This window comes from Myotis lucifugus, unplaced genomic scaffold, assembly GCF_000147115.1.
Source record: "Myotis lucifugus unplaced genomic scaffold, Myoluc2.0 scaffold_278, whole genome shotgun sequence".
NCBI classification, from domain to species: domain Eukaryota; kingdom Metazoa; phylum Chordata; class Mammalia; order Chiroptera; family Vespertilionidae; genus Myotis; species Myotis lucifugus.
Window position 1 is genome coordinate 424,856 of NW_005871326.1, and position 26,579 is coordinate 451,434.

Here is a 26,579-nt window from a genome sequence, read left to right on the forward strand (position 1 = left end):
AGCCTGGTATCAAACGGCCTGAAGTCCAGGGACAGGTTCTTTTCCTTCCTCTTTTGTCCTTTAATCCCTTGTGCTGATTTTCTTTATCTTAGTACAGCTACATTTCTACTTCACTGGGGCTTGAAAGGGACAGAAAGCCAAAGCTTGTGCCTGGTTTACCCTAAGCCTGAAGTTTATCTTTTTATAAATGTAAATGATGAGTCAGTATTTCAAGCCTTCCCTATATCAATGGGCCACTGGCTGTCTCTATGCTTACCATCCTTGACTTTCCCTCTCTACTCCCCCCTTCCGTCTGCTGGAAGGGATGCCCTTACATGGGTAATGCATAGGTTAAAACGCTTTATATTATAGTACAAGTCTCCCCAGATGTTGACATCATTTGGGAAGGAAAAATCAAGAAGGAAAAGATTGGTGAAGTGCAAAGAGACAAGACTCTTTGTCAGTGACCTTGGTCTGTTTCTTCCACGTGTTTCTATTGGCTGTTTCTTTTGCCCATTGCCTGGCGATTGGTGACTCATCTCTCAGGTCTGAGCCGAACTGCATTTTGTCAAGATGGCCATTTCTAACACCAAATCTAAATTTTGGCCCCACTCTCATAGTAACCTATTGTCCCATAGCGAACCTAACACACATTGTAATTATGTGTTTCTTTATTTCTGTCCCTCCCACTAAGCCAGAAACTCCACGGGAACAGGAATCCTGCCTATTTTGTTCTCTGCTGTAAACCTAGTGCCTAGCTTCGTGTCTGGGACTCAACCAATGTGTCCTGAATGAATTAATTGGGTGATTTTAAACTGAGACTTGAAATATTAATGGGACTTAGCTTGACAAGGGGTTGATGTTGAGAACATTACAGCTGATATACCGACATTTATTGGCCATTGTGTCACAGCCATACAGTTTGGGAATTGGCCTCTGTTCCCAGGGAAACATACTAATAGGTCTAATCCATATTAGTAATCCCATACCCCTTGTCTCATACAGTAACAATATTAATAGAAAGCCCATGACCTAAATTGCCCCAATCAAACTGAGGAGAAGAAATTTTGTTTCATAGTTGGAGAAGGACATCTACCCTTTCTTTGGCCAGATGTGAAAGAGGAACCATGTTGCCATCTCATACCTATGAATGTTTATAAAATTTTTAAAATGTGTAATATAAATTTATTCTGTGACATTTTCTTCATTGAAGGTATTTTACAATAGATTAAAATACATCAATAATTCATAAAAAGTAAATATATAGTAGAAGAATTTATATGACATCCTGTTTTGACTCTGAATATCCATTTTTTTCATTTCAAACAATTGTTTCTTTAAAAAGCAACATGAAAATGACAAGGAATGCTACATTCTTCATATATCCTGTGCCTCATAAATTTTAACTCGACTGCCTGCTTTTTCTTAACTATAGATGTTAATGATATTTGCTTCTGTTTTTCTGATTGGAAGAGAATCAATTTTCTGCCTGATATCACTTAACAGTTATATTTAGGTCTTCTTTCTCTGATTCTTCAAGAAAATGCTTCATGCTGAGTTTGAATAGCAATGGAGGGTCTGGTCCAGAAAGTGGTGGGCAATTACAGAGCTCTTCAATTGAGGTATGAGTCTATCTAAGTGCTTAGCTGGATTTCCACGAGAAGGGTGTGTGGGTAACCATTCTGGCAGCTTGGATGCCCGCGGAGCCTGTCTGAAAAGTCAGAGAGCCCATTTCTCCTCTCATCTCGGTCACTAACTATCCAAGTAACTGCAGGCAGCTTGACGCCTGCAGGTTTTAATCTGCTCACACTTGTGAATAAATTATTCAGCATGATCGCTAAGATTCCTCGCAGGTATAAAGGGGCTCCTATTCTGTGATTTCATTCTGCCAATCTGTTGGAGCTTGACTGAATCACCTCTTTTCTCAGGTTCTGGACAGACGGAGAAATAGATGTAGGAATCAGACACCAAAGTAGCAGCTGTTTCCTGGGAGAGCTGGGCCGGAGAATGTAGCTTGGACCAGGGTCCAAGGGACCTTTCTCAAAGTCCTTGTGCCTTGCATTGCATTTACCCACCCAGTCCTGGCCATGCAGCTGGCCAAGCCCAGGCCTCTACCTGCACGACAGGCCCTTCCCCAGTGGGCTTACAGAGTGAGTGGAGGAGGGGAGCAGAGGCAGCTCCAGAGAGAGAGAGAGAGAGAGAGAGAGAGAGAGAGAGAGAGAGACCGACCACATGTGGGCAGTGGTTGCTGACACACTGACCCTTGCTGATAGGGGAGGTCTGCCCCTAGTTTTGGGCACTCTTCCTCCCTAGGGAGAATGCATGGAGGAAGGAAAGGTGAAAGGTTTCTTTCCAACACCACCAATTTAGTGGCAGCGTCCCTTTTACCACACCAGGCAGAGACTCGGGGGAAAGAAGACAATGTCTCCTCCTTTATGATAGACAGAGTAACAAGCCAAAAGCAACCGTTTTAAGTTATACCTATTAAGTTAGACGCACATATGGAGAGATACACAGGGCTAACATGAAAAAAAGTCCCCTGAATGATGACAGAGTTCCAAGAACATCTTTCCATAGTTTTCCAAATGTTCCATTTGTAACTTGGATTCAAGTCAGAATTATGAGGTTTCTAAGCAACATGACCAGAGACAGTAAACAGAACTTGCGTCATTTTAAAATAAAATAAGCAGACCCCCTGTCACCTTAGCTGTACCCAGGTCAGGCGAGGTATCCATCTATTTAAGGTGACCCGGTCTGGTGTTGTTAACAACTATGGCAAGCATGATCCAAACCAGGCTGCAAGCCGGGCCCGGGGGGGGGGGGGGGGGGACGGGAGGGGGCAGGGAGTGGGGGGGAATGCAATGCGAGTGTTCAGTCAGAGCTTTCCCCCACCACCTCTCTTAGCAGGATTCCGTTAAGCTGACATCTCTGCTGCTCCCCGTTCTGAGACATTGGTGGGGGGAGCCTGGAAAGGACCCGGCCACATGGACCATGAGTCCTAGAACCACAGCAGCTACTTCTAAGCATCAGGGATGCTGCATGGGCCCTGACTTGCTCACGGAAGTGGGCAGGCACTTTCACGCTGACACTGGAGGGATGTCAGGAAAGTTCTGTTTCCCTTCACACTTCTTCCCTATTGAGATTTATTTTGAAAAAATATATTTTTTATCAATTTCAGAGAGAAAGGGAAAGGGAGAGAGAGATCGAAACATCAATGATGAGAGAGAATCATTGATCTGCTGCCTCCTGCACGCCCGCCACTGGGGACCGAGCCCGCAACCCGGGTCTATGCCCTTGACTGGGAATCGAACTGTGACCTCCTGGCTCATAGGTTGATGCTCAACCACTGAGCCACACTGGCCAAGCTTCCCTATTGAGATTCATAAAAGTCCACCATCAGATGCTTATATGGAGGAGTTGAAGGCAGGTTAAAACATATTATATAATATACTTATTGTGTAATACTCCTTATAATTAAAAAGGAATTCAATTTTATTAATTACTGAGGCAGGAAAATAGGCTCAGCGGGTCTTATGATGTTATAAAGCATTCTCAGCTTTTTATAGAACGGTCTTATATATATTGCATTCTCTAGCTAATGTCAAGGTAACCACACTACTTTAGTCTTCAAGCACTTCAGCTAATTGTGGTTTTTTTCTAAAAAAATTGTGGCAGCTTCCCCAAGCTGGAAGGGAGAAAAAGGAGAGGAGTGACATTGACTTCAGTGAAGGAGAATTATTTATACTTTGGTTCTGAAATCCATTAATTACCATCTGTGGGCAATATTTCTTTTATTCAGCTTGGCGCTGTTGCAACACATGCACAATGTGTTCCTTTCTAGGCCGCTGGGAAGTCTCAGGAGACCAAACCGCAGGCTGCAGAGGGAGCGGGGGTGTTGCGTTTCCATGTGCCACTTCATTTTCGGAGTTATTTAATCTCATCTCTGAAACAGGCAAATCGTCACTCTCTTTGGATGACTCTCCCAGGAAATCAAATCCCTTTGCTACCGTTCAGTTCGCATTTTCCTCAATTCAATTATCGTAGTCACATGGAGTCCCACTCCCCTGTTATAGTGTTTCATTAACAAGGTCACGGACAAGAAAGGTCCCGGCGGGGCGGCAGCGTTTTCTGTGAGATCCTAAGTTCCCCAGAGAATGCAGGTCGTGTTTGACAGCAGCGTTAGGGGTTGATTTCCAACTCCTTTTATTTGGACAGTTTTTACATTTATTTATTTATACTTCCAGTGCTTTAGGAGAGCAGAAGGATGCCAGAGAGGCACTGTCAGGAATGGAGAAAGCTTAATTTATTGAAATATTTAGCCCTAACCGGTTTGGCTCAGTGCATAGAGCGTCGGCCTATGGACTGAAAGGTCCCAGGTTCGATTCCGGTCAAGGGCATGTACCTTGGTTGCGGGCACATCCCCAGTAGGAGGTGTGCAGGAGGCAGCTGATCGATGTTTCTAACTCTCTATCCCTCTCCCTTCCTCTCTGTGAAAAATCAATAAAATATATTAAAAAAAAGAAAGAAATATTTATGTTTCCCCCCTAAAGTTTCCCTTCTCTCGGGTATGCAAAGGCTACCGGGACCTCCTAGAAGTCTGTCTGGGGGGAGGAAAGCACAGGTACTGGAAGCCTCTTCTTTCTTTCACAAAACTTCAAGCCCGTTGATCAGGTGATGCTGGGTGTCCGGAGAGAGGGAAGACAGAGAGAGAGTTCTGAGGGGAGCAAAGGGAGACACACAGGAGAGATTTCTGGGGGAGGGATGCAGGGCTGCACATCCCTCTTTGCTCGCCTATGAGATGGTGTTGCAAAGAGGATTGGTATCTGGCTTCCAAGAAGTGGTCCAGGGAAGCAGCCGCAAACGGGCATGGGCATAGCGGAGCCAGAGAGGCAGGCCACAGGTGGTGCGCCAAGATGTCAACACCCTACATGTGGTGACAGGTTGTGAAGACGGTAAAGAGAGAGGGCTCTTCCTGCAGGTCCCCTTTTCTCCTGGCCCTGGCTCTTACCCCCAACCCACCCCCATTCTGTGGAGAGCCTTCCACTTACTGAAATCTTATTCTCCCTTCAAGGTCAAGTTTAAGTGTTATCTTCTCGGCTAAGTCTGTTCCGTTCACTCTGGCCCCTTATTCTGCTCCTTCTCAGAACTCTTCCCACAGTGACAGATGGCTCCCCGCAGAGAAGCACTTGAAGTCCTAAAGTCTTCTCTCATTCGTTCAGTCCACGGACATGGACCTCCTGTTGTGTGTGCCAAGCTCTGTTGTAGGCACCGGGGAGGGTACTGTGTGCAAAGGAGGACCCTGCCCTCAAAGTGCTTACATTCTAGCTGGGAGGAGATAGGATTGTAGCTCTTGCTCTTTAACGTGTGCCAGGCTCTTGCCCCAATTGAATTACAGGTCATGAGAAGGGGAGAGTCACTGAACACTGGCGGGCACAGCTCCCAGACCACTGCTCAAGAAGTGGTGCATCACAAAGTTCCCAGAATACACCGGAATACTGAGGCTCACTAGGTCATTAGGAAGAATAATCCAAAAAACAACAAACAAACAAACAAACAAAACAAAACAAAATAAATGCGCACGCGCACACACACACACACACACACACACGAAGAAGAAGAATCCATAGATGTTGGGCAGGATCCTATAAACCTCATCTCAGGCACAGTGAGATCTGATATTTTTCCATCCTAAAATTTATATTTTATTACTATTATAGCTAAAGACACCTGCATGTACATATCAACTTTTAATGTATTTCCTTTGACCTTAGAGTTGAATTTAGAATCCTCTTACAGCTTAGTAAGAGGCTATTGATGATTCCCGAGGTGCTTCATGTTCAAGAGTGTCTTTCTTGCTCCAGCTTGAATGTTGGCACTGTTGCAACACATGTTGGTTAAAGGAACTTTTTTATATGCAGGAGTCAGGAGTTGGCAGATGCATTTATAGCTTAATATCTTCCCAGGCCTAAGTGGGATGTTGGTTTGAAAATTTGGCTTCCCTGCCAACAGGAAGATAAAACATGGCAGTAAAGCAACTTAAGAGTGGGTGGTCCTTTTCCAAATTATTGGCATTGTCAAAAATTATTCCCCTGCAACATTGAAAGCCAAATATGACCCTTGGAGAAAGGGGTCTTGGTTCAGCATGGAACAGTGAAGATAGAACAAGAGGTTGATGGTTTCTAAGAAAAGCAATGATCTTACATTTGGTATTAGAATCTCTTGGTTAGACCATTACTTCTTGTGAGGCAGAGATCTCAACACAGAATTAGGAATTGTCTTATTTATTTTTCTTACAATGGTGTGTCAACAGCAAAGAAAGAAAAATCTAGATGAAGCAGGATAGTGGAAAAGAGACATTTGTAATAATTAACATGGTAAAGAAATAATTATGGATCTCAAATAGACCACAGAGGGATAGCAGATGCTACCAGCAATTGAGAGGAAACCTGGCTGGGCATGTAAGTGAAATAAAGATCTATTCTTGCCAATGCCACCCTTGGCAACTGAGGTTTCAAAGAGGGATATTAGGGCTTTCAAAGCTTCGTTTGCAGTTTGGCATGTAGAGTTTTGTTTTTAAAAAAGGAAAAGGGAGCTAATGCATAAAAAGACTCCCTTTTTCTCTGTGCATGCATTTTATATTATATAGTTTCCAACTAAGAAAATAAATCTAGGATAGATTTCCCATTACAAAAAGTCAATTGTTTGAGGGTTTATACAAAAAATGAGATTTTCATCCTCTTTTGGAGAGCTGACCCAGGACACACTGCGCCCTTCAGTCACAATACACACCAGGTGCAAGAACCCTAGGAGAAAGACAAGGACAGTTGTTTTATGCCAATTTAATTCCAGCTTTACTTAATAAGTGATGTTTCATGGCCACATTTGGGGTCCTGGAGCTTCTGTTTGCTAGATGGTGGCTACTGCCTTAGAGAAATCATGGGACCCCTCATTTTTTAGAGTGTTATCCTGTTAGGTACCAGTCTTTCTAGTTTTTCTCTGTGAAGTGATCATTTGACTTGAAGAGGGGGTACTGGACACACCAGCCAGTTTGGGATGTACCGTTCCTGTCCTGGCACAACAACCCTAGGTTTTCTCGGGAGATCTTGCCACCCTTCTCTCTCTGCTGGGTGGTAAGATGATTTCATAATCTTTGTAGGTTTCCCACAGATGCTGCACCTCTTTCAGCTAAAAGCCATCATTTAAGTTTACTATGCTAATAATTTAGAAGTAATTTCCAAAAATTGAATAGACAATAAAAATTAGGACAAGAACAGACGATATTAACTGAAAACAATGTGAGTCACAGAGCACAGACATAAATTAAGTTTTCTGAATAGCATTCGGAGACCTAAAATACAAAACGAGCGCACTCTGCTTGAGGCGAAAGAGGAGTAAAGAGAAAGCTTTGCATGGCTACCATTTTCTGTGACTAGGAAACACTGGACCTCAACCATCTTGGGATGGCTAACATCTCACAAACTAGGTGAATTCCAAGAAAGTCTGATTAGGAGCAGAAATGACTGTCTGCAAACCATATGATGAACCACTTATTTCTACATGCTGCCAAGGCACGTTCGTGGTGGCAAAAAATTAGCTAATCAAGAAAACCGGCTGGGCAAACAATCCAATCCAGTGTGACAACTGAAGATTGGTTGTCTTAAAACAGCATAGGTTTCCAATCATATGGACTCAATGGTCTCCATGTTCTTAAGTTCTTACATATACCTTAAGGACGATCATGGCTTTACAATCCTCTGAGATAACCAAGAGTGTCACGTTCTATCCTGGTACCCAAGGAAAATCCCAGAGCATTGTAGTTTGTGCGATACCCTACTTAGTTTGTATACCCTGCTTAGTTTGTATATTAGACTGCGCTTCCTTCCCTTGTGATCCGGGCTTACATTCTGAAGTACAATAGAATGAAATAAATGTGCCACAGTGTGATGCCCAAGTTTCTGCATGATTAGGATAAGTTACTTACTGTACGATCAGGAACTAGAGGAACTGGCTGCATTACCATTTCTTTCTAGAAGAAGCAGGGAGTATGGCGGGTGACCCCATAAGGGACTGGGTACTGCGGAAATACAGTGCTGCCTTCCGGGATAGTCTACCTCTGTCTAAATTCTAGGCTCCCACGAGTGTAAAACGAAGATGTTTATTTTAGTATTCCTCTGTGTTCCAAATAAAACTACTGTGGAGTCACTCATGCCAGTGGGACAGGACAGAACTGTCCTCTAACATTCAGAACAGGATAAGATCTGCTAATTAGCCCATAAATGTACTCAATGATATGAAGCCTCTGCCGAACTGGACGCAAGCATATGCAAAGCAAACATGCTGCTGGCTTCCTTACCAGTGTCAGGAATATAAATGGAACAATTGAAGTTTTATGACTTTTTTTTTAAGTTACATTGCCAGAGAGTGCTCCAAGTACGCATCTGGGAACTTTGATGGTTGCTCTCTGTTCTTTTTTCAGTGAACCAAATTTTCATTTGGTAGAAGCCCATGGTTGGTTGGTTTGTTGCCTCTGGTTTTGAACTTATAAGTTCTCTAAAATGATTCAGAGGCCCACTTGGCTTGGGAATAGAGATAAGTGTTTTTTAAAAATATTTTTATTGATTCCAGAGAGGAAGAGAGAGATAGAAATATCAATGATGAGAGAGAATCATTGATCAATTGCCTCCTGAACACCCCAAACCAGTCAGGGCATGTGCTCTGACCAGAATTGAACCCTGACCTCCTGGTTCATAGGTCGATGCTCAACCACTGAGCCACGTCGGCTGGGCATTTTAGGGGAGAAACCCCTGCCTGGTTTCAATCAGACAGCTCTGATCTTTTTCAGATATTGTAAGGTTTTCTTGGTGGGGAGGGGATTTTCATTGTTTAAAAATATTTTTTAGAGAATATTGTGCTAAAAAACCTATGTAGCTAAGTAAACCAACATCTCAAAATGGGAGTTAGTTCATACCCCTTAAGGGCCCTGGAATGAACCAAAGTGAGCACTGTGCAAAACCAAGGGGCTCAAAGCTGTGTGGGCCTGATAGAGACAGCAATGGCACTTGGGAAAGCAGTTCACAGCTGGGGAGACCTTCCCCATCCTGTAATGAAAGCCCACATGGAGGTCTTTGTTAACTCCCAGATCACATCTAAACTGAAAACTGGCAATGACGATCTTGTGTGCATGTCATCTCTGCGGAAGTGACTGCTGAGGGACATGCTTTACTTGAAATCAGCCAACACGTAATACAGAACCTGACGCATTCTTTGTGGCTATGCCCACCATGGGTTTACACCAGAATCCGATGTATTTGGCCTGTAGATTACAACCAAGGATTATTTGCTTTTTGGAAGAGTTTTGTCTTAATGAGAAGGAATATCAATTTGTATGCTTTGTTCTCAGAATTAAAAGGAGTAAGTTTGGGGTTGAAAAAGACACTTGAGCCCTGCCAGTGTGGCTCACTGGTTGAGCATCGACCTATGAACTAGGAGGTCATGGTTTGATTCCTGGTCAGGGCAGATGCAAGGGTTGCAGGCTTGATTCTTGTTTGGGGATGTGCGGGAGGTGGCTGACAGATGATTCTCTATCATCATTGATGTTTCTATCTCTCTCTCCCTCTCCCTTCCTCTCTGAAATACACACACACACACACACACACACACACACACACACATATATATATATAATACATATATATATATGAAAAAGACACTTTAAAAATGGATTGCTAGCTACTAATGGATTATCCCAGGGCTAAAAGCAAGGCCACATTTTTTAAAAAGTCAAAACTAAAGTTTAACATCTTTGTTTATGGGGAGATAAAAAGGTACATTCCCCTTTGATCTGTTCCTACAAAGGAGAATGTTAAATGTTTTACAAATAGACTTGTCCAATAAATTCCTTTATGGGAACACAGCCTAGGAAATATTTAGAGATGAAAAAAAAGACTATGTACAAGAATGCTTTGGCTTTATTTATAAAGAGGAAAAACAAGAAACTACTTAAATATCCAGCAAAGGAATTCAGTTAAGTAAATTATGGTACATTCATATATTGTAATTTTACATAGCCTTTCAACATTATATTTTGAAGACCAATTATTTTAAAAAATTCTGATATAAATGTTAAGTGAGCATACATTTTCTATTGTGATACATTTAGTGTGAATGGTAAGTAAATCAAATTTAATACCTATATGTTTACAAATGTATAGATAAAAGTCTAAAAAGACAATAAAATTTATCTCAATATTTGTAGCATTTATCTCAGTGTGTTGGAATTAATAATAATTTTAAAATTTAAAAAATTTTCCTCTGGACCTTCTTTTATTTGCATACATTCTTTATTAAGAGAATAGATTATTTTTAGAATCAGGGGGAAAAAGCTAATTATGTAGCAAGATACTTATGCAGGCAGAAGTTGACATACTTTTTTTCTGTGAGAAAATCTATGAGAGAAAGGAACTTGGAGTCGCTAGGGAGGAGGCGGGTAATCTGCCTGGGAATTCTCAGAGCATCAGGAGAAAAGGAGACCCAGATCTGAGTTCCTGCTTCCTGATTCAAAGTAACTGAAACTGCTGGCGGGGGGGTGGACAGCTCTCCCCATGACCCAATGACATCGTCATCACAAGGATAAAAAGAGGCAGCACCAGTGGTTGTCAGAGAGGACTGGTGTCTGTGACTGGTGGGGTGAGGACAGGTGTCTGACCTGCCTGACCAGGTAGTTTCTAGTTCTAGCCTGATGCTTTAGATTTTTTTAAAAATGCACCTCAGGGACATTCAATATTATTCCTGAAGTGGTCTCTGCTAAGAAGAGGCATTCTTTGAGAAGGGAAGATGTAGACACAAACCATTTAGCTGAAACCTTAAAAGAAGATGTAAACATATTTTGTACCATCATTTTTTTTAAATAAAAGGATAAATTAGCCAAGAACAGATACAAGAAAGATGTGGAGAAAAAGTTCTATAAAATGAGATGAAATGGTATAATAAAAGGCAAGAATGATTGAAATTAGAACAACCCCCTCAATAATTATAAAAATAAAACAACCAGATTAGAAATATTGAGATTATATAAATAGTAATGAAAATAATTAGCTTAAAGAATATTCCAGATAAATATTGTTAATATTTTATGTACCCTTTGAGATTCTCCGACTGTATGCAACTTTTTTTTTAATTGATCCTCACCTGAGGATATTTTTCCATTGATTTTTAGGGAGAGTGGAAGAGAGAGGGAAAGACAGAGAGAAACATCGATATGAGACAAACACATCGATTGGTTGCCTCCTGCACCACCCTCAACCGGGCCCACGCTGTGGAGAAGCCTGCAACCAAGGTACATGCCCGTGACTGGAATCAAATCTGGGACCCTTTGGTCCACAGGCCAATGCTCTATCCACTGAACCAAACTGGCTAGGTCTGTATGCAACTTTTTTAACTTAAAAATTTATCAGATGTGGCCTGGCCAGTGTAGCTCAGTGGTTTGGCGCCACCCTATGAACCAGGAGGTCATGGTTCGATTCCCGGTCAGGGCATATGCCTGGGTTTCGGGCTCGATTCCCAGTGTGGGGTGTGTAGGAGGTAGCCAATCAATTATTCTTTATTATCATTGAGGTTTCTATCTCTCTCCCTCTCCCTTCCTCTCTGAAATCAACGTAAAATATTTAAAAATTTACCAGATGTGTATTTGTATATCAACAAATATAGCTCGTCATCATCTCTCTCAATGGCTGTGTAGGATTCCATTCTATGGTGTAGTGACAGTTTTTAACATTCAGATTGTAGTGATCTAACTTGGGGGTTGGGCTTATGATGGTGAACAGCATTCTGTCTGTAAGTGAAAACTTTCCTCTACAGATGTTTTTCCTCTTCTTGTAAAAATACAGCAATCAGGGCCATTCCCATATTCAGAGTTAAGATAATAAACTCCCAAGAATTAAAAGATAATTTTGTGAAGGTCAGCAGAACCCAGGCAGAAGAATATTCTGATTTACTAGACTTGTCTCCCTATCGTGGATAAGATAGTTGAGCCAATGTTAGTTTGACTTACTCCTCTCTTCTGAGTCTTAAAGTGAAATATATACCAGAGACATACTGCCCCTGTTCCTCCTGATAATTGCCTTGATCTGGGATAAAAAGTGATCTATGCTGGTGAACAGAATCTGGAGAGACACTGTAAATGCTGTGAGCTCTGGATAAACTGTCAGTATTACCTCTATCTTACCTGGATGAAACCCTGCTCAAACTTTTCCTTCTAAGTCATTTAAACTTGTAAAGCCTCTGGACTTATGTAGATGACCCAGAGTAAAATACATCCATTCTGAAGAGAAACATATCTGGACCCATGAAAGTTCTTACATATATTTATATATATTTGATTTCAGAGAGGAAGGGAGAGGGAGAGAGATAGAAACATCAATGATGAGAGAGAATTATTGATCGGCTGCCTCCTGCACCTCCCACACTGGGAATTGAGCTTGCAACCCGGGCATATGCCCTGGAATTGAACTGTGACCTCCTGGTTTATAGGTTGATGCTCAAACACTGAGACATGCCAGCTGGGTCCATGGAAGTCTTTAATTAGGACAAGGGTGAGAAAGTTTGGGGACAGGGGGGAATGTCACTGGCAATACTATAGCTTTAATATGTTTTTAGATGCAATAATTAGAATGATTTTCCTTTTTAAAAATATGGTGGTAAAAGAGCTTAAAATAACTGAACTGTTCAGGGGGACTAAAGAAAATTAAAACAGGCTGGATCATAACTTATTTAGCCAATTTTAAAAAATAGATAACCCTTTAGTTTATGTCTGGATCTTTTTTGTTTGGCCTGCAAGCATCCTTGTACATACATCTTGTACATTTATTCGAGTATACCCTAAAATAATTGCCTCAAAATGCAATTGCTGGGTAAGGATTTGCAAAACATTAAAGTTTTTTATATATATTGTTAATTTGCCCTTCAATAAGATCATTTATATTTCTAAAAAAATTCATGAGAATGGTTATTTCCTTAATATTATCCCCAACATTATGTATTATAATTATATTAAAAATTTAAAATTTGCCTAATCTGACATGTAAAAGAATGGCACATCATTGTTTTATTTTTAGGTTATTCCTAATAACAATGATCATGATAATCATTATCACTAGTATTTATTTAGGACTAATGGTGTGGCAATCACTATAATAACCACACATCATATTTTCCTCTCAGAACAGTACAGTGAGGTAGGTCCCGTTAATTCATAGACCATTTATAACTTTTTGGGTTAATTTCTGTTTTTGTGTTTTGTCTATTTTTCTTTTCTTGGTGTATAAGTGCACCTTGAACAATAAGGACATTAGCCTTTTCCTTATAATCTCTTTCTTTGGGAAATAAGTCTTTATTGGTGTTTCTCTTGGTCACAAGTAATTGATAAGTTAGAAAGTATTTAAAAAATTTGAAACTGAATACAAACAGAAATGAACCTCAATGTATATCAAAATGCTAACATGACCACACAGACAGAACAAAAATAATTAATCTAAGTTGAAGTTTAAGTGTAGTACATTGATGTATACCCTTAGTGGAATATATTTTAAAGCCAAAAAGAACCGTAAAAAATTAAATTACTTAGTAGAATTTTTGTTAGTAGCGGTATTGACATATAATTTTGAAATTATTTGTGCATATTTTAGAACTGAACAAATGAGTATAGATAAATATAGATATTGATATTGTTGGGAAACAGGCTCTTAGCGATAAAGGTGGTACTCCGAGTGGGATAAGAGATGAAAGATCTGTGGTATTTTATTAGAATTGGAAATATTAGTGTGAACTTATGATTTCATACATATTATGTTTGTCTCTCTAAGCAACCTCTGGGTTTGTAAATATGGTCCAACAGGAAGTAGACTGCACAAACAAGCTCCATAGTCCCCAAGAAACATTTACTCTCCGATGCCCTTCAGATGCGACTGGGGGGACCCCTCTGCAAGGAATTACCTCCCCAGCTCCTGGGGGAAGGTATCCACTCCCACCTCTTCAACATTCTTCATTTGTCTTGTTCAAGATTCCTAATTAGTCTATTAGGAATTAGTCTCATGAAGGACACTACAATTAAATTGATTACCCACCTCCCCTAAAACTAAGATTAAGAGATTATGAAATCATTAGAATGAATTCCATCATCTGATGATTCCCTAATAATTCCATGGTTCTCTCCATCTCTGACTCTGAGTTTATTCCTCATCACTCTGACCTTCACTGGTGGAATGCCTCATTAAGACCTAGTTATGACATCTGGTGGGGTTACAGTTGCTGTTTAAATGTTGGGGGAATGCTATGAAATTGAGTACAAATAATTTATTTGGGAGGTGAACCCAGTAAATATTGGGGAGGGGGTGGGAAAATGAGATTGAGAAGTGAAGGAAGAACATACAGAATGCATTTTCAGGCATATTAATATAGTGGGCACCGGGGCTTAATCCCACTAAGGAACTTGGGAGACAGTACAGGACATACCTCAGAGTCACCCTCTCTGAGGGGTGAGGAAGCTGGAGAAGTTACTCACCATCTCCCCATGTATCTTTGGTTCGTGGCTGCTTTCAGGGACACTAACTCTTTGACACTCTGCCTCACCCTGCTTGATAGCCTGCTCCCAAAGTTAAATAAAAGCCCTGGGACTTTTACTACAGAGAGGTAATGTTTGGGCAAGTACTGATAATGTCTGCTCCAGGGTGATCCATGCTTAGATTTTCAGGTATGTGCTTGACAAATTTCCTATTTTTTAAAAATATATTTTTATTGATTTCAGAGAAGAAGGGAGGAGAGAGAGATAGAAACATCAATGAGGAGAGAGAATCATTGATCGGAGGCCGGGCCCACAACCCAGACATGTGCCCTTGGCCAGAATCAAACCCGGGACCCTTTAGTCCGCAGGCCGATGCTCTATCCACTGTGCCAAACCGGCTAGGGCATATTTTTCTTTAAGAAAATTTGAGTTGGGTATATATCACTTTTTGCCAACTGATTGCTAACTAATCCATATAGCAGATAATATATTGCATACCTATATATATATTATATCTGCAATGATATATAACCACTATATTTCACTGTAAAATTATTGTGAGAAATTCCAAGAAGAATCCGATGGAGGACCCACGTTAAAGATATTAATTATTCTGATTAATAATAGTCATCACTTGTTAATAGTTATTCTTTGAATTTAGTGGCCATCTACTATACTTTGGTCCCTATACGTTAGTCATTTGTATGATACTAAAAATAGTTACATTTATTAAGTCCTTAATTTGAGCCAAGATTTTTAATTGTATTATTTTGCTTCATACATATGTTATTTTATTGGCAAGGGAAGAATTGAGGATGCCAATCAGCTGACCTCAAGACAGGGAGATTACTCTGGATTACCAGGATGGGCACAACGTATTCACAAGGACCCTACAAGGAGAGTCAGCATCGGAGGAGACTTGAAGATGCTATGCTGCTGACCTTGAAGATGGAGGGAGAGGCATGAGCCAAGGAATGCAGACGGTCTCTGAGTTGGAAAAGGTAAGGAAACATATTCTCCTAGTGCCTCCAGCCCTGCCAATACCTTGACGTTAGCTCAGTGAGACCCAGTTTGCATGAGTGACCTCTGGAATTGTAATCATAAATTTGTGTGGTAATAGTTTGTTAGAGCAGCCATAGGAAACTAATCTGTTGTACCTGAGGAGAGAGACTGTCTAGAGCAGCGGTTCTCAACCTTCTGGCCCTTTAAATACAGTTCCTCATGTTGTGACCCCAACCATAAAATTATTTTCGTTGCTACTTCATAACTGTAATGTTGCTACTGGTATGAATCGTAATGTAAATATCTGATATGCAGGATGGTCTTGGACCAGTGGTCGGCAAACTGTGGCTCGTGAGCCACATGCGGCTCTTTGGCCCCTTGAGTGTGGCTCTTCCACAAAATACCACATCTGGGCGCATACATACAGTGCGATTGAAACTTTGTGGCCCATGTGCAGAAGTCGGTATTTTGTGGAAGAGCCACACTCAAGGGGCCAAAGAGCCACATGTGGCTTCCGAGCCGCAGTTTGCTGACCACTGTCTTAGGATGATCCCTGTGAAAGGGTCATTTGACCGCAAAAGGGGTCGCAACCCACAGGATGAGAACCCCTGGTCTAGAGAACTAGCTTCTCCCAAGGTTCCAGAAAGAATGGTGGTTTGATATGAGGTCACTTAGAAGGGTTCTGTGTCACCACTCAGATGCCAAGGGCGCATCACCGAAGCACACCATGAGAAAGAAAGAGAAAGGTTTTTCCTTAACAGGTAGGATTGCTTTTAGATGTTTTATTTGAGTGGAAGCTTAGCCTGATAAGCTCTGGCCTAGTCTTGGGTAAAGGCTTCCCTGGGGTTGTTTTCTCCTCATAGTATAATAAATGTTTTAAAAATAATGCTTTTAGTGATGAGAGAGAGAGAGAGAGAGAGAGAGAGAGAGAGAGAGAGAGAGGAGGGAAAGGGAGAGAGGGATAGAAACATCAAGGATGAGAGAGAATAATTGAGCAGCTGCCTCCTACACGTCTCTCTCCACCTCCACTGGGGATCAAGCCAGCAACCTGAGCATGTGGCCTGACTGGGAATTGAACCATGACCTCCTGGTTCATAAGTCAATGCTCAACCACTAAGCCACACCAGTCAGACCAGTCACTTTCTTTTTGAAATCTAATATTACAATTAACCCTTGAGCAATGCAGCTGTAGGGGTGCTGACCCCCTCACTACCATCACCTCTACCCTTCACCCTCCACTTCAGTAAAAACTCCACATATAACTTTTGACTCCCTAAAAACTTAAGTTGCCCCTCAGTATCTACAGGGGCTTGGTTCCAAGACCACCACAAATACCAAAATCTGTGGATGTTCACGTGTCCTATATAAAATGATGTAGTTCAATGTATGCAGTCTGCCCTCCTCATCCACCGACTCCCAATCGCAAATAGAAAACAACACAGGTATTGAAAAAATCTGCATATAAGTTGACCCACACCATTGAAACCTGTTTTATTCAAGGGTCAACTGTATTCTTCACTTTAAACATAGACTAGCAGACAATATAATCTTAATTTTCTGCCAGAAAATTAAATACCACTTTTACTATTTTAACAGAAGTTGAACTATCTGAATACAGATTAAATTTGTTGTGCTTTGAAGAAATATCTTTTCATCTAGCTTTATATTGGTGTATTTGGTATTTTATAGTATTTACTCAACTTGGTATATTAACTTTAATATGAACCTCTTTGAGAAAGTGTTTCTAGTTGTTATGACTATGACACTTCCAAAGTATTAGGATAGTTTTTCGTTTGTAAATCACACAATAACCAAGTTATCCCATAGTGTCAAGGGTTATGGGGTAACTGTTGAGATCTGACTTAGTTTCTGATGAAAGAGATTGGTGGGGAGGCAGGTTTGATCTGAAGGAACAGCTATGTAAAAATCAAGTATATATTCAAAGAATTTCTCTGATAATGAAGATAGTCACTTGGCTGTCTTATCTTAATATTAGAATCAGGCCTCATCAAGGTCATGGTTATCTGTCCACTCAGTAGGTGGTTTTTATTTCTTCATGCTGAGCAGCAAGGAGGGGAATGAGAAATGAGAATTGGAAAAAGAAACCTCAGGGTAGATAATCTATCCAAATTCATTTGGATTGAGCATGCTAACTAATAATAAATATTTTTGAACCTACAGTAATCATCTCCCCAAGAATGCTTGTATTGGACTTAACCTGCCTCTACATGCCAGTATATGAGTGATTAAACAGTAATATTTGACAAAGTCCCCTTCTCTACTCTTAAATTAACTAACATTCCCCAGAAACAATTTTTTTTTTCAGTTTCATGTCAGGATGCAATTGAAGTTCAAATTTCATTTTGCCATGAGCATTTTGAGATTGCTAACTTTTGTATATTTGTTTAAATACAAAATTGCTATTTTTTATAGGAAAGAGTGTGTTTTTTTGTTATTGTTTTATTTTGGGGAAAGAGACCTTTTATATTAATGCACTCTGACCTCCTGTGCCTCTCATTCCATTAGTCTTCAGTTTTCTAATAGATCTGGTTGCTTCTCAAGGCTCTAGGTGCATACTGTTGATTGGTTTATTGGGCTACTACTTGATGGGGGCAAAGATATTTCAAGCATTGGAGATGGACGCTCAAGAAGACTTGAAAAATACCTTTGAGGTTGCCAGAAAAACTTTCTTGAGAAACTATGCCAACATAACTCCAGAAGAACTTGAAGTCTTTTTGCAGGTAAGAGCTAAAGGGGTTTTGCTTTGAGAGTTATAAATTTGCCAATTGTGTAAAAGAGAGCTGTAGATAAAAGATTTTATAGAAAGCCTTCCTATGTGTTTTACCTAAGTTTATGTAAATAATAACACTAGTTTTTTGTCATCCAAAGAGAGGTGAAAAAAAATAAAGATAAGCCCTTATAGTGATAGGAGTCATAAAGACAACAGAATGCAAAGGGATGCATTATGCTAAGTGAAATAAGCCAGTCAGAGAAAGATAAATATCACATGATCTCACTCATTTATGGAATATAATAAACAACATAAACTGATGAACAAAAACAGATCCAGAGACAGAGAAGCAATGATCAGAACGTCAAACCTCAGAGGGAAGGCAGAGGAAGGTGAGGGGAAAGGGGAGAGATCAACCAATGGACTTGTATTCATGCATATAAGCCTAACCAATGGACACAGACACCAGGGGGGTGAGGACATGAGTGTGGGGGGAGGCAATGGGGCAATAAGGACACATATGTAATACCTTAATCAATAAAGAAAAAAAATCAATGGAAAAAAAAGAATGCAAAGGGTAAGAGAGATCCAGGAAAGAGGAATAATGACAGAGAAGATACTGCAAGGGCATAGGAACAATAAAAGACAGCTTGAGGGTCAGGAGAGAGAATACCTAGTATTGGACTAACTCTCCCATTTGTAACAATTATAAAGCAAAAAAACCACAAAAATAACTGACTGAAAACACAGGAGTATAAGCAAAGTACGCTGGACCCAAAAGGGAATGGCCATTTGAAGAAAGCACAGGAGTTGAGCTCCACATTTCCTTAGGTTTTCCTCTGGAGGCACTTCCTAGTTCACTCAGCTTGTTGTAGGGCAATGAGCCCTTGCAGAAAGCTAGTCTGACTGGGTTGAAGTGACAAGAAGTCAGAAGTTGGGGCCTGTGACAGTGGTTGGAACTGAGGGAGAAAATCCCGGAGCGGAGGAACCCTCAGAGTGCAAAAGCTCCCACATTCCCAACCTGCTATGAATTCCTCTCAAGCTGTTGTCTGACTCCAAAGTTGTGCCAAGTAAGACCTTAGAAAAACAAATGAAAGGAGCATCTGGGATCCTAAAGATCTCTGCAGAGACTTTAGCAGCCCTTTGCTGCCGGGGAGACAGTCATTGGACTTCAAGGCTCTCCAAATCAGAGGGTCTTGGTAAACACCCCAGGCTTTCTGTCGAGATCCCAGAAACACCACATCCTAGAAGAAACAGTGAAAATAGAGCGAGCCCCAACAAAGGCTGAAATGAACTCTCAAGAGGATCAAGGTGATCTATGGCCTTCCAGCTGCCTGCCAAAACACACAAAACCTTCATTGAAGGAAGATAACATTATTGAGAATCTACACACTTTCATACACAATGGTCAGCATCAATTAAAAGTTAGGAAGTATGATGAAAAGTACCAACAGGTTACTGGAAACTAAGCAAAACCATAGATATTAGAAAGAGACTCATCAATAATTTGATGTGGAGTTATGGAAAGTCTTTAAATATGGTTAGTAGTTTAAGAAAATCTAGGAAAGGGGAGAGAATTAGAGTACATGTCTGGAATTCTTTTAAAAAGCATCAAACCTATGTTGTAGAGTTGGAAAACATATTAGTGGTTACAGAGGTGAGAGAGGAAGTGGTATGGGTGGATATGACTATAAAGGAGTGGACATGAGGGAGATTATTGTGTTTTGTTAATAGAATAGCTCTGTATTTTCATTGTAATGGTGGTTACATAAACCACAATGCACTTAAAAAAACAAACCCACAGTTTTCTTGAGATATTATTCACATACTATACAATTCACTTATTTGAAGTTTACAACTCTGGTTTTTAGTTTATTCAGAGTTGTACAATCATTTTATGCTATTTATTTTTTCTGGTTTTGCTATCAGAGTTGTGTGAGTCTTAGAGAACATAGCAAACGAAACTCCTTCCTTCTCTCCCTCCCTCCTTCTCTGCCTTCCTTCCTGCTTGCCTTCTCCTTCCTTCCTTCCTTCCTTCCTTCCTTCCTTCCTTCCTTCCTTCCTTCCTTCCTTCCTTCCTTCGTTCCTTCCTTCCTTCCTTCCCTCCCTCCCTCCCTCCCTCCCTCCCTCCCTAACTCCCTCCCTCACTCCACTACAATAGTCCTTTCTTTCTTTCTTTCTTTCTTTCTTTCTTTCTTTCTCTCTTTCTTTCTTTCTCTCTTTCTGCCTTCCTTCCTTCCTTCCTTCCTCCCTCCCTCCCTCCCTCCCTCCCTCCCTCCCTCCCTCTCTCTCTCTCTCTCTCTCTCTCTCTTTCTTTCTTTCTTTCTTTCTTTCTTTCTTTCTTTCTTTCTTTCTTTCTTTCTTTCTTTCTTTCCTTCTCTTTCTTTCATAACTATTATATATATATATACCTGACCCATGTCTAATAAATGAGGCTGGGCTTGAAGCACCTTTGGGAGTTCTATGTGAAAAGCAGCATCACCTCCACGGCAACTTGCCCTTATTTTTCTTTTGAGTTTGAGGGTTTTTTGTCTGTTTCGTTAGCAATCAATTTCATTTCTTTTAGAAATTCTTCATAATTTGGATTTACCTATGATTCCTGCTTTTCAATATGTGTTTTACTATTTTGTATCCTTTAGTGTTATTTTAATGGGGTTTTAAGTGAGCAGGCAAAAAAAAAAAAGAAAGAAAAAGAAAGAAAAGGAGCCCAATCCACTGCTTTAAATCACAGGTAGCCCTAATGTGGTCTATGCCATTCTCTGTACACTATTAACAAATGATCATGGTGTCTACCATTTCCATCCACAACCTACACACATGCCTTCCACAGACTCACTAAATAACAGGGCAATAATTAAAATCTGTTCACAATCTGCTCTCATCTTATATAATGTGCAGCATCATTTGCCACAGTTGATCACTCTCTCCTTCTTGATATACTTTCTTCACATGGTTTCTAAGACACCACACTCTAATTCTGATTTTCCTTCTATTTTACCAGTTCTTCCTTCTTCGTTGCTTTTGCTGGTTCCATTTTTCTCAATTTTAAAGGGTTCCTGGGGCTCAGTCCTCAAATTTTTTTCTTCTCTATATTTACTCACTTCCTCTGTGGTTCTTCTATCTCATGCATGGCCTTACTAGTAAGTACTATGTACATGACAATAACTCCCAAATGTTTATCTCCAGTTGAGGCCTTTCCCAGACATTACAGATTGTATACCTACTTTTCTATTTGAAATATCCACTGAGATTTTTAACAAAATATTCAGACTCATAATTTCCAAAAATGAACACCTGCTCTTTTGCTTTGAAAGGAAAATTTGCTCCTACCCCTAACCACCACAGCCTTTCTTACTTCAGTTAATGGCAACTCCATTCTTTTTTTTTTTAAATATATTTTATTGATTTTTTACAGAGAGGAAGGGAGAGAGATAGAGAGCTAGAAACATCGATGAGAGAGAAACATCAATCAGCTGCCTCCTGCACATCTCCTACTGGGGATGTGCCCGCAACCCAGGTACATGCCCTTGACCGGAATCGAACCTGGGACCTTTCAGTCCGCAGGCCGACGCTCTATCCACTGAGCCAAACCGGTTTCGGCGGCAACTCCATTCTTTTCTGTTTGTTTGTTTGTTAAGCCTCACTCGAGGATATTTCTCCATTGACTTTTAGGGAGAGTAGAAGAGAGAGAGAGAAAGACAGAGAGAAACACTGATGTGAGAGAAACACATAGATTGGTTGCCTCCTGCACAAGCCCCAACCAGGGCCTGATGCGGGGAGGAGCCTGCAACCAAGGTATGTGCACTTGACTGGAATTGAACCCAGGACTTTATCCACTGAGCAAAACCAGCTAGGACAACTCCATTCTTTAAGTTGCTCAGATAAAAAGTCTTGACTATGCTCTTTCTCTTGGACTCAGCTTTAATCTCCCAGAGACTCCCACTGGCTGCGCTTCAAAACCACAGAATCTCACTGCTGCTCATCACTGTCACTGTTCTACCTGGTCTCATTGAGTCACCATCTGGTCCTTTCTGGAGCTTCTGGAGTTTTGCCGTATTCTCCTAACTTCACTTTGCGCACTATATAGAGTGTCCCAAAAATGTTTACACACACTTTGAATAATTATAGAGTCAGTGTTCATTAAAACACATTTCATTTTCAAACTTGAGCTATCAGCTGTTAAAGTGTGCATACATTTTCTTGGAACACCCTGTATTCTCTTCTAAGTCCAGCAGCCAAAATGATCCTTTTGTGGTCTTTTAAGTATATAAGTCACCTTCTTTGCTCAAAAACTTTTAGCGACTCTCTCCATTTCATTCAGATTAAAAGCTATAGTTCTTTGAGCTTCCATGATCTTGTGCTCCTCCTCTATTTCTTCTCTTACTTCTTTTTCCCTTATGCTGCCCTCATCTTTGTTCTGCTCATACTCATACTGCTGGATGTTTCTAGAATATTCCAGGCTCTCACCTTAAGGCTCGTAGTTGTTTCTTCTGCTTGGAATTCTCTCTCCTCAAATACTTGTTTGGCAAACTTTCTCACTGCCTTCATGTCCTTGTTCAAATCTTGTCTTGTCAGTGAGGCTTTCTCAGTCTACCCCCCAACCCCCAGCACTCCTGTTCTATCTTTACTACTCTGCTTGATCTCTTAGTGCCTCCTAACATATGCTTAAGTTTATTTCCCCCTGCTAGAATCTAAATTCCACAAAGGTGGATTTGTGTTCTACATTCTTTAAGGGAAAGATCATACATTTATCAAAATAATGCTTACTTCTTTTTGTTTTGTTTTAACTTAGAAGCTGAGTTTTGCTGTAAAACATGGAGTAATCCCCATAAAAAATGAAACAGTTTATATTAGTTGGGCATTAGTAAACTCTTTTTCATTTGTGGCATCAACACTAACCACAATAGGTAAGTAAGATACTTTATGTTCAGTTCAATTTTTTTTTACTTAGGATGCCCATTATTAAAATTTTTATCACAGCTAGAACTTTCTCTACATGAACCGTACCCCTTCTACCTCCAAATTCAGAACCTGCATTGTGTGTGTGTGTTCACTTACTTTAATAACACTACATTTACCATGTTATCACCATGGAATGTAATTCAGGTTAGAATTTCACAAGTGCAATAAAGCCTTCTGTAGTACACCAAAGTTTTTGTATAATGTCTTTCCAGAGCTTGCTCTTGAATCATTCATCACTTTCATTATAGGTAATTTGTTTAGTTTAACATTTATGATTCTTACAGAGAAAATGAACATACTGCACATATTTAAAAACTGTTTTTCATTACCTTTGTGTTAGCACTTTAAAGACATATATTTATTTCAAGGTGACATTTAAAAATTATTCTAATATAACAGCAGCAAAAATATAATTCTGCAATTAGAAAAGAGCTAACCTGGGATCCATATTATCTTATGTTTACAAGTGTGACTCTAAAATAAATACTACCTTCTAGCAGCTGTTATCAGCATGTTAGATTTGGTTTAAACACACACACACACATGTTCAGTTGGGGAGGTTTGTGACATTATCTGCCATCTACTATTCTGAAAGGGTTCTTTAAGAGCCAACCAGCCCTAAAAACTGAAGTCCTCATTCAGTCCATGAGGCAGGCAGAAAAGTCAAAGTAACTGGGGCAAACAGGATTCCTACATAACATCAAAAGCATGTGAGATTCTGCAGCAACTGGGAGTATTTCAGGATTGGCATATTGTTCTTGCTTAGAACCAATTTCACCAGAAGAGTTTAACAAGGTGGACATTTTACCACTATCAAGTGCATTTAAAAGTGATATGTTTCTTATGTGCTAAGCTGACTCCCCTGAATGACCTGGCTCGTGAACTAGTCACTAGTAATTGAGTCACCTGGCAAACCAAGCCTGCAAAAAAGGAAGCCAATATTCAAATTCATGTGTTATTGTCTGACCCTCTCAAATGATTTATTTTCAACATAAACATATAACCGCACTGTGAGATGTCTAACTATAGCAAACACCACCACCAAGACCAAGGCAGCATCTCTCCTGCTATGGTTTAGGTTTAGGTTATTGGGGTGACACTAGTTAACAAAGTTATACAGGTTTCAGATGCATAATTCTACAACACATCACCTGTATATTGTATTGTGTGTTCACCCCCCCCTGAGTCAAGCCTCTGTCTATTACCATTTATACTCCTATACCCTCCTCCACCTCTCCCTACAAAATGGTTGTGTTTGCCCAGAATTCCTTATACATGGAATAGCCCGTGCCAAGAGTCATTGCTCCCACAACAAAACCTGGGGCTGTCACATGCATGTGGAGATTTTAGTATTTCCCCTGTTCTCCAATTTATATAATCCATATGCAATGATTGCTGCAAAACCTGCCGTTCCAATAGGGACAAATGCTGCCTCTTTAGCTTTTCGGATAAATTCAGATCCCCAACCTTCATCATATGAAGAAAGAGAAACATCTGTGTTGGTTGACATACTGATTGAAGAATCTTCCAAACCCAACAGGACCTCTCAAACTCCAGCCTGCTCCTCCCTGCTTTTGTTTTTAAGATGATGTTTCATCAATACATGTAGCCTCCCTGCTATTTTGTATTTTTAAATCCTTTTTCTCTTTGATTATAAAGTCTATGAGCCTTTTCTCTTTGGGTGGTATTGGCCATGGGATTTCCATCTAGTCTTCCAACATATTAGTTAAGTAAGTAGCAAACCCCAGAACCAGCCAGATTTTTCTAGGACTTCTGAAAGAATGATGATGTCTACTTGTTTCTCTTAAATTCAGGAAAAATTTAGCTAGAGGATTGTGTGATTTAAAAACCGCAGGTTCCTGCTAAACTTTAGATAATTCTAAGATATTTTATTATCAACTAAGAGCCATTAGGGTTTATAAAAAATAAGCATAGCTTAAGATAGCTGTAGCCAAAGACCCTCAGGAGATTCCTGGAAAATACCACTTCAGACGGCCAGAGACCTTTGGCACCACCATGGAATTTTCCTTTTTGTGGGAACAGAGAAGGTTAATAAGTGATGACTGTTATTCTCAAGGACAGCATGCTCAAATCTATTTTCCCTTACTAAAAATAGGGTGCATATTCACAGTTATGGAGAGTGTTATATGCCTGCCAACTCCCAGCAAAATGGTTGTGTTTGTTCAGAAATCATTCTCACTTGCTTATTATAGTTCAATGAAAGAATTGGGAGAATCTTGAATTTCATGGGGTTGAATGAGGTCAGAGTGCTGGTATTGGATATCACATGACCCATGGTTTCTGCCCATGAATAACATCAGGGGTCTGAACATCCCTCTTACCTTGTGGCATGGCCTGCTCACAGAGGCCCAATTCAATGGTGGGCATGCATTTTGTCATCGGATCCCCAAGCCCAGTGAGCCACTCCAGCTCTGGGCCACAGCAGATGAAGCCTCTTAGCTTCAGGCAGCTCTACAGCATTCAAGGGCTCTGTTCGACAAGGAATTGAGGGAGTTGAAAACATTTGGCCATTCTCTATCATCTTGATGCTCTGATATTTTTATATTGAGATAGAATCAATATACCACCTTGCCTGAAGAATGAAGGCAGTCCTACTTTGCAGTTCTGAAAAGATTCAATAAGCCTACCTTTTGCCTTTATTTTTTTCCTTTTTATTGAATTTATTGGGGTGACACTAGTTAACAAAGTTATACAGGTTTCAGATGCATAATTCTACAACACATCACCTGTATATTGTATTGTGTGTTCACCCCCCGCCCCCCGAGTCAAGCCTCTGTCTATTACCATTTATACTCCTATACCCTCCTCCACCTCTCCCTACCCAACCTCCCCCCAGGAATCACCACACTGTTGTCCATGTCCATGAGTTTTTTTTTCTTTTGGGCTCAGTCCCTCCACTGCCCCATCCAGCCTCCCACCCCTGAGAGCTATCAGCCTGCTCTCTGTCTGTCACTATTTTGCTTGTTACTCATGTTGCTCATTAGGTTCCAAATAGGAGTGAGATCATATGGTACTTGTCTTTCTCTGACTGGCTTATTTCACTTAACATAATGTTCTCTAGGTCTATCCATGCTGTCCCAAAGGGTAAGATTTCCTTCTTTTTAACTGCTGAGTAGTATTCCATTGTGTAAATATACTACAGCTTTTTTATCCACTCATCTACTGGTGAACACTTGGGCTATTTCCAAATCTTGGCTATTGTAAATAATGCTGCAATGAACATAGGAATGCATATATTATTTTGAATTAGTGTTTTGGGTTTCTTGCATAAATTCCCAGAAGTAGGATCACTGAGTCATAAGGCAGTTCCATTTTTAATTATTTGAG

At 40.3% G+C, this 26,579-nt stretch overlaps 1 pseudogene; it reads right to left on the reverse strand.

Annotated features, from left to right (window-relative positions):
- Positions 1 to 24,298: 24,298 nt before the first annotated feature.
- LOC102439576 lies at positions 24,299 to 24,779 on the reverse strand (annotated as a pseudogene).
- Between the last annotated feature and the right edge of the window lie 1,800 nt (positions 24,780 to 26,579).